This window comes from Macaca thibetana, chromosome X, assembly GCF_024542745.1.
Source record: "Macaca thibetana thibetana isolate TM-01 chromosome X, ASM2454274v1, whole genome shotgun sequence".
NCBI classification, from domain to species: Eukaryota; Metazoa; Chordata; class Mammalia; order Primates; family Cercopithecidae; genus Macaca; species Macaca thibetana.
The window spans coordinates 57233566-57250222 of record NC_065598.1 but is presented as its reverse complement, the minus strand read 5'-3'; the positions used below and the strand labels follow the sequence as shown (position 1 = coordinate 57250222).

General features: G+C 39.1%; 1 protein-coding gene and 1 pseudogene across 3 annotated transcripts in view; both read left to right on the top strand.

Annotated features, from left to right (window-relative positions):
• Positions 1 to 16657, top strand: part of LOC126946496 (zinc finger X-linked protein ZXDB-like) — a 540578-nt gene that overhangs the window by 40584 nt on the left and 483337 nt on the right. The gene's annotated exons all lie outside the window — the stretch shown is intronic.
• Positions 1900 to 5920, top strand: LOC126946567 (serine/threonine-protein phosphatase 6 catalytic subunit-like; annotated as a pseudogene).

Here is a 16657-nt window from a genome sequence, read left to right as displayed (position 1 = left end):
ATATTGTTAAAATATTTATACTACCCAAAGCAATCTACAGATTGAATGCAATCTTTATCAAAATACCAATGATATTCTTCACAGAAATAGAGAAGGTATCCTAAGATGTGCATGGAACCAGAAAAGACCCAGAATAGCCAAAGCTATTTTAAACAAAAAGAACAAAACTGGAAGAATTACATTACCTGATTTCAAATTATACTACAGAGCTATAGTAACTAAAACAGCATGATAGTGATGTAAAAAAGACATATAGACCAATGGAAGGGAATAGAGAACTCAGAAAAAATTTCACACACCTACAGTGAACTCACTTTTGACAAAGGTACCAAGAACATACACTGGGGAAAAGACAGTCTCTTCAATAAATGGTGCTGGGAGAACTGAATATCCTAAGCAAAACAAAAAAAGAAGAAAAAATGTGAAATGAAAGTAGACCCTTCTTGTCATATACAAAAATCAAAATGGATTAAACACTTAAATCTAAGATCTTAAACAATGAATCTATTACTACATTGGGGACAATCTCTAGGATATTGGTTTTGGGCAAATATTTCTTGAGCAATATCCCAAAAGCACAGGCAACTAAAGCAAAAATGGACAAATTGGATGACATTAAGTTTAAAAGCTTCTGCATAGCAAAAGATACAATGAACAAAGTGAAGAAACAACTTACAGAATGGGAGAAAATATTTGCAAACTACCAATCTGACATGAGATTAACCAGAGTATATAAGGAGCTCAAACAACTCTATAGGAAAAAAAAATAACAATCCAATCAAAAACTGGGCAAAAGATTTTAATAGACATTTCTCATAAGAAGACATACAAGTGGCGCAGCAGGCATTTGAAAAGATGCTCAGCATCATTGATTATCAGAGTAATGCAAATCAAAACTACAATGAGATATCATCTCAACCCAGTTAAAATGATGTGTATTTAAAAGACAGGCAATAACAAATGCTGTTGAAGATATGGAGAAAAAAGAACCCTTGTACACTGTTGGTGGTAATGCAAAGTAGTGCAAACAGTATGGAGAACAATTTGGAGGTTCCTCAAAGAACTTAAAATTTAACTGACATATGGTCCAGCAATCTCACTGTGGGGTATATACCCAAAAGAAAGAAACTCAGTATAGTAAAGAGACATTTGCACTCCAATGTTTGTTGCAGCACTGTTTACAATACCTAAGATTTGGAAGCAACCTAACTTTCCATCAACAGATGAATGGATAAAGAAAATGTGGTACACATACACAATGGAATATTATTTAGCCATAAAAAATGAGATCCAATTATTTGCAACAACATGGATGGAACTGGAGATCATGTTAAGTGAAATAAGCCAGGTACAGAAAGACAAACATTGCATTGTCTCACTTGTTTGTGGGATCTAAAAATCAGTGCAGTTGGACTTAGGGATAGTGAGTAGAAGGATGGTTACCAGAAGCTGGGAATGGTAGTGTGAGACTGGAAGGGAGGTGGAGGTGGTTAGTGGGTACAAAAATGAATAAATAAATAAATAAATGAGACCTACCATTTGATAGCACAATAGGGTGACTGTAGTCAATAATAACTTAATTGTATATTTTTAAATAACTCAAATAATGTAATTGGCTTGTTGGTATCTTACAGGATAAATGCTTGAGGGGATAGATACCCCATTCCCCATGATGTGCTTTATTTCAGATTGCATGCATGTATCAATATATCTCATGTACCCCATAAATGTATACACCTATGTATCCCTCAAAATTTTAAAAAAAATACAGAAAGTGTTTTCTGCAGCAGTTGGATAAAATGTTCTGTAAATGTCAGTTAGGTCTGTTTCATTTACAGTGTAGCTTACCTTCCACATTTTTTTTTTTTTTTTTTTTTTTTTTTTTTTTTGCTGATTTTTTTGTCTGAATTATCTTTCCATGATTTGAGTGGAGAGTCTCTCCCTATTGATGGAGGAACTGAGACTACTGGTATGCTTGCAACAGATCTTCAGAGGGAAGGCACTGAGAGTGAATGGAGGGAAGTCACAGAAGCTTGGCTGATGGAGAAGAAAGTTGGGAACCCTTAATGGGCTCCAGGACTTAATTTTTTAACTACACCTCCAAAGAAATGGGCAATTTTAACTGGGAAGGAGCAACCCACTCTTGCCAGGGGCCTCTGGAACCCCAAAAGGGGGAACCCCTTGACTACCAGGGACACTTGAGGTGATAGAGCTGCTTAGAGAAGTGGTGAGGCAGCAAACCAGCTTACTTGGAGCTAAGAGGGTGTGTGGTGCAGGAGCATCTGTAGTGAAGCATGCCCAGGGATGGTGATTCCCCTAGGCTCAACTTACTTCCATAAGATACCTTAGCCCTAGGTTAAGGTTAGACCTGTTAGACCTGATCTGTGCAGGGTGATCTTGCACTTCAGACACAGCTAGTCATACCTGAGTACCCTTTGGTCTGATGGCCTCTTCTGGGTCCCAGCCTGGTAATGTGTGCTTACAGGCCAGTCTCTGGTGCTGTGGAGGCCCACACCATAGCTTCTGCACTGGAAGACTGTGTCTGATCAGTGGAGAGCTCTAACAAGGCAGCCCCTATAGCCATGCACCAGCTCACAGGCTCACTCCCCATACTGCAGCTTTCCCTGGGCCCAGGGCAACACTCCCACATTACTTTGCTACCACATGTCTGCATGGGCAGGTTTTGCTTTACTTGTTCTGCCAGCGCACAGGAGAACAGTTCGCCCCCATTGTCATGCAAGAACAGATATTGCATATGAAGCCTTCGCCAGCACAGAGCCAGCAAGCCCTAGCCCCGCCAGTCCTCCATCCTTGTGCTAACATCACACAGAGAATAATGGATCCTCCCACACCCTGAGTGATCACCCCTGCTTGCGGGGCACAGAAAAGGCACCCAGATCTGCACAAGCCAGCACTCTGCCCAAAGCCAGCACCATCTTGAGTGCAACTGTGCATTCTCCAGCAGGGGACCCCCACCTCCCCTAGCTGCATTGCCTCTGCCACTGTGGTGAACGCCTGCAGGGAAACATGCACCCCTGCTTCCTGTAGCAGATAACATGATCCTATATTTAGAAAGCCCTATAGTATCAGCCCAAAAGCTTCTTAAGCTGATAAACAACTTCAAGAAAGTCTCAGGATACAAAATCAATGTGCCAAAATCAATAACATTTCTATACACCGAAAACACGCAAGCCAAGAGCCAAATCAGGAAATTACTCCCATTCAAAATTTCCACAAAATGAATAAAATACCTAGGAATAAACCTAACTGTAGAGGTGAAAGATCTCTACCAGGAGAACTACAAAACACTGCTCAAATGAATCAGAGATGACACAAACAAATGGAAAAATATTCCATGCTCATGGATAGGAAGAAGCAATATTGTTACAATGGCCATATTGTCCAAAACAATTTATAGATTCAACAGTATTTCTATTAAATATTGATATCCTTCACAGAAGTAGAAAAACACTATTTTTAAATTAATATAAAACCAAAAAAGTGCCTGAATAGCCAATACAATACTAAGCAAAAATAACAAAGCTGGAGGCATCACACTACCCAACTGCAAACTGTACTTCAGAACTACAACAACTAAAACAGCATGGTACTGGTACAAAAATAGACACATATGCCAACAGAACAGAATAGAGAATCCAGAAATAACACTGCACACTTACAGCTATCTGATCTTTGACAAAGCTGACAAAAACAAGCAATGGGGAAAGCATTTACTATTCAATAAATAGCACGGAGATAATTGGCTAGTCATATTCAGAAAATTGAAACTAGACTCTTTCCTTACACCATATACAAAAATTAACTCAAGATGGATTAAAGGCTTAAATATAAAACCCCAAAGTATAAAAACCCTGGAAAACAACCTAGGTGATACCCATTCAGGACATAGGCACAGCCATGTATTTCATGATGAAGATGCCAAAAGCAATTGCAACAAAAGCAAAGATTAACAAATGGGATCTAGTTAAACTAAAAAGCTGCTACAAAAGTAACTCCCAAAAGAGTAAACAGAAAACCTACAGAATGGGAAAAAATATTTGCAAACTATGCATCTGACAAAGGTCTAATATCCAGCATCTATAAGAAACTTAAACAAATTTACAAGAAAAAAACAACACCATTTAAAAGGGGGCAGAGAGTTCCGGCTTTGGCCTCCGCCGCTGCTGCCACCACTACTACAGCCACTGCCACCACCGCTGTCACCGTGGCTTGTTATTCCTAAAATGGAACCACTAGACCTGGATAAGTGTGTGGAGATAGCGCGGCTGTACAAGTACCTGCCAGAGAATGACATGAAGCGGCTATGTGACTATGTTTGTGACCTCCACTTAGAGGAGTCAAATGTTCAGCCAGTATCAGCACAACTAACAGTGTGTGGAGTTATACATGGATAGTTTTATGACCTTTGTGAACTATTCAGAACTGAAGGTCAGGTTCCTGACACAAACTGCATATTTATGGGTGATTTTCTAGACAGAGGTTACTGCAGTTTGGAGACTTTCACTTACCTTCTTGCATTAAAGGTTAAACGACCTGATCGTATTACACTTTTGCAATGAAATCATGAGAGTAGACAGATAACACAGGTTTATGGATTTTATGATGAGTGCCAAGCCAAATATGGAAATGCCTAGAGATACTGTACCAAAGTTTTTGACATGCTCACAGTAGCAACTTTAATAGATGAGCAGATTTTTTGTGTCCGTGGTGGTTTATCTCCTGATTTCAAAACGCTGGATCAAATTCGAACCATCGCATGGAATCAGGAAATTCTTCATAAAGGAGCATTTTGTGATCTGGTTTGGTCAGATCCTGAAGATATGGATACTTGGGCTATCAGTCCCTGAAGAGCGATGTTTTTCTATCAATTTTCCCCCATCCCATCCCCACCCTGGACTCATTTGAGAAGACTTGAGAAAAGATCAATACAATTATCTTAATGTACAAAGTCATAAGCTGTAGCAGTTTCTAACTAAAATTTCAAAACACAAAAAGGAGAGCAGCCATTTAGACTAATTTATTTTATATCCATTTAAGATATCATCCAACAAAGGACAATGAAGTTTACATCTGGGACAGGTATACATAACTTGAGGCATCTAGAGTCCATCGTGCCCACCAAAAAACAACTTCGCTGCTGAAATTTCTTAAAACTTACCAAACTAAAACAAAAGGCTGAATGATACAACAGGAGGAGTATTTAGGTGTAATCTGTCAATTGGTTTCTTTTTTCTTTATTATTATTATTATTATTATTATTATACTTTAAGTTCTAGGGTACATGTGCATAACGTGCAGGTTTGTTACATATGTATACTTGTGCCATGTTGCGGTGCTGCACCCATCAACTCGTCAGCAAGCATCAACTCGTCATTTACATCAGGTATAACTCCCAATGCAATCCCTCCCACCTCCCTCCTCCCCATGATAGGCCCCGGTGTGTGATGTTCTCCTTCCTGAGTCCAAGTGATCTCATTGTTCAGTTCCCACCTATGAGTGAGAACATGCGGTGTTTGGTTTTCTGTTCTTGGTATAGTTTGCTGAGAATGCTGGTTTCCAGCTGCATCCATGTCCCTACAAAGGACATGAACTCAGCCTTTTTTATGGCTGCATAGTATTCCATCGTGTATATGTGCCACATTTTCTTAATCCAGTCTGTCACTGATTGACATTTGGGTTGATTCCAAGTCTTTGCTATTGTGAATAGTGCCGCAATAAACATACATGTGCATGTGTCCTTATAGCAGCATGATTTATAATCCTTTGGGTATATACCCAATAATAGGATGGCTGGGTCATATGGTACTTCTAGTTCTAGATCCTTGAGGAATCACCATACTGTTTTCCATAATGGTTGAACTAGTTTACAATCCCACCAACAGTGTAAAAGTGTTCCTATTTCTCCACAGCCTCTCCAGCACCTGTTGTTTCCTGACTTTTTAATGATGGCCATTCTAACTGGTGTGAGATGGTATCTCATTGTGGTTTTGATTTGCATTTCTCTGATGGCCAGTGATGATGAGCATTTTTTCATGTGTCTGTTGGCTGTATGAATGTCTTCTTTTGAGAAATGTCTGTTCATATCCTTTGCCCACTTTTTGATGGGGTTGTTTGTTTTTTGCTTGTAAATTTGTTTGAGTTCTTTGTAGGTTCTGGATATTAGCCCTTTGTCAGATGAGTAGATTGCAAAAATTTTCTCCCATTCTGTAGCTTTCCTGTTCACTCTGATGGTAGTTTCTTTTGCTGTGCAGAAGCTTTTTAGTTTCATTAGATCCCATTTGTCAATTTTGGCTTTTGTTGCCATTGCTTTTGGTGTTTTAGACATGAAGTCCTTGCCCATGCCTATGTCCTGAATGGTATTACCTAGGTTTTCTTCTAGGGTTTTTATGGTATTAGGTCTAACATTTAAGTCTCTAATCCATCTTGAATTAATTTTCATATAAGGAGTAAGGAAAGGATCCAGTTTCAGCTTTCTACTTATGGCTAGCCAATTTTCCCAGCACCATTTGTTAAATAGGGAATCCTTTCCCCATTTCTTGTTTTTCTCAGGTTTGTCAAAGATCAGATCGCTGTAGATGTGTGGTATTATTTCTGAGGACTCTGTTCTATTCCATTGGTCTATATCTCTGTTTTGGTACCAGTACCATGCTGTTTTGCTTACTGTAGCCTTGTAGTATAGTTTGAAGTCAGGTAGCGTGATGCCTCCAGCTTTGTTCTTTTGACTTAGGATTGTCTTGGCAATGCGGGCTCTTTTTTGGTTCCATACGAACTTTAAAGCAGTTTTTCCCAATTCTGTGAAGAAAGTCATTGGTAGCTTAATGGGGATGGCATTGAGTCTATAAATAACCTTGGGCAGTATGGCCATTTTCACGATATTGATTCTTCCTATCCATGAGCATGGTATGTTCTTCCATTTGTTTGTGTCCTCTTTTATTTCACCGAGCAGTGGTTTGTAGTTCTCCTTGAAGAAGTCCTTTACATCCCTTACAAGTTGGATTCCTAGGTATTTTATTCTCTTTGAAGCAATTGTGAATGGAAGTTCATTCATGATTTGGCTCTCTGTTTGTCTGTTACTGGTGTATAAGAATGCTTGTGATTTTTGCACATTAATTTTGTGTCCTGAGAGTTTGCTGAAGCTTCTTATCAGCTTAAGGAGATTTTGGGCTGAGACAATGGGGTTTTCTAAATATACAATCATGTCATCTTCAAAGAGGGACAATTTGACTTCTTCTTTTCCTAACTGAATACCCTTGATTTCTTTCTTTTGCCTGATTGCCCTAGCCAGAACTTCCAACACTATGTTGAATAGGAGTGGTGAGAGAGGGCATCCCTGTCTTGTGCCAGTTTTCAAAGGGAATGCTTCTGGTTTTTGCCCATTCAATATGATATTGGCTGTGGGTTTGTCATAAATAGCTCTTATGATTTTGAGATACGTTCTATCAATACCGAATTTATTGAGCGTTTTTAGCATGAAGGGCTGTTGAATTTTGTCAAAGGCCTTTTCTGTATCTATTGAGATAATCGTGTGGTTTTTGTCTTTGGTTTTGTTTATATGCTGGATTACGTTTGTTGATTTGCATATGTGGAACCAGCCTTGCATCCCAGGGATGAAGCCCACTTGATCATGGTGGATAAGCTGTTTGATGCGCTGCTGGATTCAGTCTGCCAGTATTTTATTGAGGATTTTTGCATCGATGTTCATCAGGGATATTGGTCTAAAATTCTCTTTCTTTGTTGTGTCTCTGCCGGGCTCTGTTATCAGGATGATGTTGGCTTTGTAAAATGAGTTAGGGAGGATTCCCTCTTTTTCTATTGATTGGAATAGTTTCAGAAGGAATGGTACCAGCTCCTCCTTGTACCTCTGGTAGAATTCAGCTGTGAATCCATCTGGTCCTGGACTTTTTTTGGTTGGTAGGCTATTAATTATTGCCTCATTTTCAGAGCCTGCTATTGGACTATTCTTGGCTTTTTTTTTTAAAAAAAGAAACATATCCTGTTCCCAGACCAGTAAATAAGCAAGAGCTACATGCAGCAGTGTGAGTATTAACATTTCTCAAGTCTTTCAAATGAGTCCAGTGTGGGGATGGGATGCGGGGAAAATTGATAGAAAAACTTTGCTATAGACACTACAACAAACAATAAATTTAGATAATTTAAAATATAAAAAAGGCAAGAGGCAGCATTTCAGCAGCAAAGTGCTCAATAAAAAATATATCGTAGAGAGTAATACAAGAAAGCTGGAGTAAGAAGAGGGCAGAAAAATGGGTCAGCAGGATGGGCAAAGGCCTCAAAGGAAATACAGCATTGGTCATTCTAGGAGGAATAACACATTCTCAATCTGGAACTGCCTGGAATAACATTGGTTCTCTTGTATTTACACCTTTGAAGACCATGATCGAACCAATACTTCCACAATGATAGCAGTAATTAGGAGCAGAGCATACTGTCACCAGCTTCTCATCAAACACAAAATTATAGCCTTCATGAACGAGTAGATGTGCTCTGGAGATGAGTTTTAAATTGTTGATATGACCAGACTCATTTGTGACCTTTGCTCCAAAAAGCCAACACAGTCTTCGGGGCTGATAGCTCAAGTATCCGTATCTTCAGGATCTGACCAAACCAGATCACAAAATGCTCCTTCATGAAGAATTTCCTGATTCCGTTTGATGTTTCAAGTTTGGTTTTTGTCCTTGGTTCCGTTTATGTGATGGATTACATTTATTGATTTGCGTATGTTGAACCAGTGTTGCATCCCAAGGATGAAGCCTACTTGTTCGTGGTAAGTGCACTTCTTCATGTTGTGCTGCTCGATTTGGTTTTCCAGTGTTGTATTGAGGATTTCCACATCGATGTTCATCAGGGATATTGGTCTCAATTTTTATTATTATTATTATACTTTAAGTTCTAGGGTACATGTGCACAACGTGCAGCATTGTTACATATATATACATGTGCCATGTTGGTGTGCTGCACCCATTAACTCGTCATTTACATTAGGTATATCTCCTAATGCTATCCCTCCACACCCTCCCCATAATAGGACACGATGTTCGATGATCCATTTCCAGAGTCCAAGTGATCTCATTGTTCAGTTCCCACCTATGAGTGAGAACATGCAGCATGCAGTATTTGGTTTTCTGTTCTTGCGATTGTTTGCTGAGATTGATGGTTTCCAGCAGCATCCATGTCTGTACAAAGCACACGAACTCATCCTTTTTTATGGCTGCATAGTATTCCATGGTGTATATGTGCCACATTTTCTTAATCCAGTATGTCACTGATGGACATTTGGGTTGATTCCAAGTCTTTGCTATTGTGAATAGTGCCACAATAAACATACGTGTGCATGTGTCTTTATAGCAGCATGACTTATAATCCTTTGGGTATATCCCCAGTAGTGGGATGGCAGGCTCAAATGGTATTTCTAGTTCTAGATCCTTGCAGAATTGCCACACTGTGTTCCACAATGATTGGACTAGTTTACAATCCCACCAACAGTGTAAAACTGTTCCTATTTCTCCACATCCTCTCCAGCACCTGTTGTTTCCTGATTTTTGAATGATTGCCACTCCTACTAGTGTGAGATGGTATCACATTGTGGTTTGCACTTGCATTTCTCTAATGGCGACTGATGATAAGCATTTTTTCATGTGTCTGTTGGCTGTATGAATGTCTTCTTTTGAGAAGTAACTGTTCATATCCTTTGCCCACTTTTTGATGGGGTTGTTTGTTTTTTTCTTGTAAATTTGATTGAGTTCTTTATAGGTTCTGGATATTAGCCCTTTGTCAGATGAGTAGATTGCAAAAATTGTCTCCCATTTTGTAGGTCGCCTGTTCACTCTGATGGTAGTTTCTTTTGCTGTGCAGAAGCTCTTTAGTTTCATTAGATCCCATTTGTCAATTTTGGCTTTTGTTGCTGCTGCTATGGGTGTTTTAGACATGAAGTCCTTGCCCATGCCTATGTCCTGAATGGTATTACCTAGGTTTTCTTCTAGAGTTTTTATGGTTTTAGGTCTAACATTTAAGTCTCTAATCCATCTTGAATGAATTTTCGTATAAGGAGTAAGGAAAGGATCCAGTTGCAGCTTTGTACTTTAGGCTAGTCAATTTTCCCAGCACCATTTATTAAATAGGGAATCCTTTCCCCATTTCTTGTTTTTCTCAGGTTTGTCAAAGATCAGATGGCTGCAGATATGTGGTATTATTTCTGAGGGCTCTGTTCTGTTCCATTGGTCTATATCTCTGTTTTGGTACGAGTACCATGCTGTTTTGGTTACTGTAGCCTTGTAGTTTAGTTTGAAGTCAGGTGGTGTGATGCCTCCAGCTTTGTTCTTTTGACTTAGGATTGTCTTGGCAATGCGGGGTCTTTTTTTGGTTCCATATGAACTTTAAAGCACATTTTTCCAATTCTGTGAAAAAGTCATTGGTAGCTTAATGGGGATGGCATTGAATTTATAAATTACCTTGGGTAGTATGCCCATTTTCGCAATATTGATTTGCAGATTACATGATTGTATATTTACAAAACCCCATTATCTCAGCTCAAAATCTCCTTAAGCTGATAAACAATTTCAGCAAAGTCTCAGGATACAAAATCAATGTGCAAAAACAACAAGCATTCTTATACACCAGTAACAGGCATACAGAGAGCCAAATCATGAATGAACTCCCATTCACAATAGCTTCAAAGACAATAAAATACCTAGAAATCCAACTTACAAGGGATGTAAAGGACCTCTTCAAGGAGAAATACAAATCACTGCTCAGTGAAATAAAAGAGGACACAAACAAATGGAATAACATACCATGCTCATGGATAGGAAGAATCAATATTGTGAAAATGGTCTGAATTTTTGTTCTTGTTGTTGTGTCTCTGCCAAGTTTGGAATCAGGATGATGCTGACCTCATAAAATGAGTTAGGGAGGAGTCCCTCTTTTTTTTATTGTTGGAAATAGTTTCAGAAGAAATGGTACCAGCTCCTAATATTCCTTCTGAAACTATTCCAATCAATAGAAAAAGAGAGAATCCTCCCTAACTCATTTTATGAGGCCAACATCATCCTGATACCAAAGCCTGGCAGAGATACAACAAAAAAAGAATTTTAGACCAATATACCTGATGAACATTAATGCAAAAATCCTCAATAAAATACTGGCAAACCGAATCCAGCAGCACATCAGAAATCTTATCCACCATGATCAAGTGGGCTTCATCCCTGGGATGCAAGGCTGGTTCAACATATGCAGATCAGTAAATGTAATCCAGCATATAAACAGAACCAAAGACAAAAACCACATGATTATCTCCATAGATGCAGAAAAGGCCTTTGACAAAATTCAACAGCCCTTCATGCTAAAAACGCTCAATAAACTAGGTATTGATGGAACGTATCTCAAAATCATAAGACCTTTTTATGACAAACCCACAGCCAATATCATACTGAATGGGCAAAAACTGGAAGCATTCCCTTTGAAAACTGGCACAAGACAAGGATGCCCTCTCTCACCACTCCTATTCAACATAGTGTTGGAAGTTCTGGCTAGGGCAATCAGGCAAGAGAAAGAAATAAAGGATATTCAGTTAGGAAAAGAAGTCAAATTGTCTCTGTTTGCAGATGACCTGATTGTATATTTAGAAAACCCCATTGTCTCAGACCAAAATCTCCTTAAGCTCATAAACTACAGCAAAGTCTCAGGATACAAAATCAATGTGCAAAAATCACAAGCACCCTTTTACACCAGTAACACACAAGCAGAGAGCCATATCATGAATGAATTCCCATTCACAATTGCTTCAAAGAGAATAAAAAACCTAGGAACCCAACTTGCAAGGGATGTGAAGGACCTCTTCAAGGAGAACTACAAACCACTACTCAGTGAAATAAAAGAAGACACAAACAAATGGAAGAACATACCATGCTCATGGATAGGAAGAATCAATATCGTGAAAATGGCCATACTGCCCAAGGTAATTTATAGATTCAATGCCATCCCCATTAAGCTACCAATGACTTTCTTCACAGAATTGGAAAAAACTGCTCTAAAGTTCGTATGGAACCAGAAAAGAGCCCGCATTGCCAAGACAATCCTAAGTCAAAAGAACAAAGCTGGAGGCATCACGCTACCTGACTTCAAACTACTATAAGGCTACAGTAACCAAAACAGCATGGTACTCGTACCAAAACAGAGATATAGACCAATGGAATAGAACAGAGCCCTCAGAAATAATACCACACATCTACAGCCATCTGATCTTTGACAAACCTGACAAAAACAGGAAATGGAGAAAGGATTCCCTATTCAGTAAATGGTGCTGGGAAAATTGGCTAGCCATAAGTAGAAAGCTGAAACTGGATCCTTTCCTTACTCCTTATACAAAAGTTAATTCAAGATGGACTTAAATGTTAGACTTAAAACCATAAAAACCCTAGAAGAAAACCTAGGTAATACCATTCAGGACATAGGCATGGGCAAGGACTTCATGTCGAAAACACCAAAAGCAATGACAACAAAAGCCAAAACTGACAAATGGGATCTAATTAAACTAAAGGGGAACATCACACACTGGGGTCTATTGTGGGGAGCGTTAGTGGGGAGGGATAGCATTAGGATATATACCTAATGTAAATGACGAGTTAATGGGTGTAGCATAGCAACATGGCACATGTGTACATATGTAAGAAACCTGCACGTTGTGCACATGTACTCTAGAACTTAAAGTATAATAATAATTTAAAAAATTATACAATCATATTTGTCAGCCAGGCCTGGAAGAAAAATATGTATTATATTTCTTTTAGTTCTATGCGATGAATAACAATGATAAAATTGTGAATCATCTTTTGATGATTTATTATTTATGCCTTTGGCTGTTAGATGCAAAACACTGCGAACTAGTTCATTCAATTACAAGCTTTCTTCATTTATTTTTCTTTTCTCTCCTCAATATAAAGAATCTCAAAGATTGGAAAGATAGAATATAAAGAATCTTCTAACATAGGAATAAACATTTTTTGATCAGCTTTTAACCACAAGGCTCTGTGCGAAAAACTGCAGATGTAAAGATACAATATCTGCCCTCATAGAGTTTATGGTGCACCCGATGAAATAACTAAATACCTGAAAATACAAATAAAAATACAAGACAGTATAAAAGTAGCAAAAAGAAAGAAAGAAAGAAAAGGAAGGAGGAGGAGGGAGGGAGGGAGGGAGGGAGGGAGGGAGGGAGGGAGGGAAGGAAGGAAGGAAGGAAGGAAGGAAGGAAGGAAGGAAGGAAGGAAGGAAGGAAGGAAGGAAGGAAGGAAGGAAGGAAAGAAGGGTACCAGCTCCTCTTTGTACCTCTGGTAGAATTCGGCTGTGAATTTGTCTGATCCTGGGCTGTTTTTCATTGGTAGGCTGTTAATTACTGCCTCAATCTCAGAACTTGTTATTGGTCTATCCTGGGATTTGACTTCTTCCTGGTTTTGAAATGGGAGGATGTATGCATTCAGGAATTTATCCATTTCTTCTAGATTTTCTAGTGTATTTGCATAGAGGTGTTTAGAATGTTCTCTCATGGTAGTTTGTATTTCTGTGAGCTCAGTGGTGATATCCCCTTTATCATTTTTATTGTGTCTGATTCTTTTCTCTTTTTTCCTTTATTCATCTGGCTAGCAGTCTATTTTGTTAATCTTTCTAAAAACCAGCTCCTGGATTCATTAACTGTTTGAAGGGTGTTTCTTGTCTCTATCTCCTTCAGTTCTGCTCTGATCTTAGTTATTTCTTTTCTTCTGGTAGCTTTTGAATTTGTTTGCTCTTGCTTCTCTAGTTCTTTTAATTGTGATGTTAGGATGTCGATTTTAGATCTTTCCTGCTTTCTCCTGTGGGCATTTAGTGCTATTAATTTCCCTCTAAACAGTGCTATAGCTGTGTCCCAGCAATTCTGGCATGTTGTGTCTTTGTTCTCATTGGTTTCAAATAAGTTATTTATTTCTGCCTTCATTTTGTTATTGACCCAGTAGCCATTCAGGAGCAGGTTGTTCTGGTTCCATGTAGTTGTGCAGTTTTGAGTGAGTTTCTTAAGAAGAGTATATATTCTATTGATTCGGGGTGGAGAGTTCTGTAGATGTCTATTAGGTCTGCTTTGTCCGGAGCTGAGTTCAAATCCTGAATATCCTTGTTAATTTTCTTTCTCATTGATTTGTCTAATATTGACAGTGGGGTGTTAAAGTCCCCCACTATTATTGTGTGGGAGTCTAAGTCTCTTTGTAGGTCTCTAAGAGCTTGCTTTATGAATCTGTGTGCTCCTGTATTGAGTGCATATATATTTGGTATGGTTAGTTCTTCTTGTTGCATTGATACCTTACCATTATGTAATACTCTTCTTTGTCTTTTTTGAATTTGTTGGTTTAAAGTCTGTTTTATCAGAGACTAGGATTGCAACCCCTGCTTTTTTTTCTTTCTATTTGCCTCGTAAATATTTTTCCATCTCTTTATTTTGAGCCTTTGTGTGTCTTTGCATGTGAGATGGGTCTCCTGAATACAGCTCACCAATGAGCCTTGACTCTTTTTCCAATTTTCCAGTCTGTGTCTTTTAATTGTAGCGTTTAGCCCATTTGCATTTAAGGTTATTACTGTTATGTGTGAATTTGATCCAGTCATTATGATGCTAGTTGATTATTTTTGCCTGTTAGTTGATGCAGTTTCTTCATAGTATCAATGGTATTTACAATTCGGTATGTTATTGCTGTGGCTGGTACTGTTTTTTCCTTTCCATATTTAGTGTTTCCTTCAGGAGCTCTTGTAAGACAGTCCTGGTGGTGACAAAATCTCTAAGCATTTGACTGTCTGTAAAGGATTTTATTTCTCCTTCACTTTTGAAGCTTAGTTTGGCTGGATATGAAATTCTGAGTTGAAAATTTTTGTGTTTAAGAATGTTGAATATTGGCCCCCACTCTCTTCTGGCTTGTAGGGTTTCTGCAGAGAGGTCCGCTGTTAGTCTGATGGGCTTCCCCTTGTGGGCATTCCGACCTTTCTCTCTGGCTGCCCTTAACATTTTTTCCTTCATTTCAACCTTGGTGAATCTGATGATTATGTGTCTTGGGGTTGCTCTTCTCGAGGAGTAACTTTGTGGTGTTCATTGTATTTCCTGAATCTGAATGTCAGCCTGTCCTGCTAGGTTGGGGAAGTTCTCCTGGTTAATATCCCAAAGAGTGTTTTCCAGCTTTGTTCTATTTTTCTTGTCACTTTCAGGTACACCAATCAAATGTAGATTTGGTCTTTTCACATAGTCCCATATTTCTTGGAGGATTTGTTTGTTCCTTTTCATTCTTTTTTATCTAATCTTTTTTTCACACTTTATTTCGTTAAAGTGGTTTTCAATCTCTGCTATGCTGTCTTTTGCTTGATCGATTTGGTTATTGATACTTGTGTATACTTCACGAAGTTCTCATGCTGTGTTTTTCAGTTTCATCAGGCCATTTATATTCTTCTCTTAACTGGTTATCTAGTTAGAAATTCCTCTAATTTTAAGGTTCTGAGCTTCCTTTCTTTGGGTTAGAACATGTTCTTTTAGCTCAGAGGAGTTTGTTTTTACCCACCTTCTGAAGTTTACTCTTGTCAATTTGTCAAACTCATTCTCTGTCCAGTTTTGCTCCAGTGTTGGTGAGGAACTGTGATCCTTTGGAGGAGAATAGACATTCTGGTTTTTGAAATGTTCAGCCTTTTTGCACTGGTTTTTCCTCGTCTTCATAGATTTATCTACCTTTGGTCGTTGATGGTGGTGACATTTGAATAGGGTTTCTATGTGGACATGCTTTTCGTTGCTGTTGATGCTACCCCCTTCTATTTGTTAGTTTTTCTTCTAACAGTCAGGGCCCTCTGTTGCAGGTCTGCTGGAGTTTGCTGGAGGTCCACTCAAGACCCTGGTTTCCTGGGTATCAGCAGCGGAGGCTGCAGAGCAGCAAAGATTGCTTCCTTTTCCTTCCTCTAGAAGCTTTGTCCCAGAGGAGCACCTGCCAGATGCCAGCTGGAGCTCTCCTTTATGAGGTGTCTCTTGGCCCCTGCTGGGAGATGTTTCCCAGTCAGGAGGCACAGGGGTCAGGGACCCACCTGAGGAGGCAATTTGTCCCTTAGCAGAGCTCGAGCACTGTGCTGGGAGATTCGCTGCTCTCTTCAGAGCTGGAAGGCAGGAACGTTTAAGTCTGCTGAAACTGCACCCACAGCTGCCCCTTCCCTTAGGTGCTCTGTCCCAGGGAGTTGGGAGTTTTATCTATAAGCCCCTGACTGGGGCTGCTGCCTTTCTTTCAGGGAGGCCCTGCCCAGAGAGGAGGAATCTAGAGAGGCAGTCTGGCTATCGCTGCTTTGCCAAGCTGCAGTGGGCTCCGCCCCATAGTATAGTTTAAAGTCAGATAGTGTGATGCCTCAAACTTTGTTCTTTTTGCTTAGGATTGCTTTGGCTATTAAGACTCTTATGGTATTTATATTAATTTTAGAATAATTTTGTCTAATTGTCTAAAAATGTCATTGGTAATTTGATAGGAATAGCACTGAATCTGTAAACTGTTTTGGGCAGTGTGGCCATTCTCATGATATTGAGTCTTCCTATTCATGAGCATGAAGTGCTGTTGTTGTTGTTGTTGTTTGTTTGTTTGTT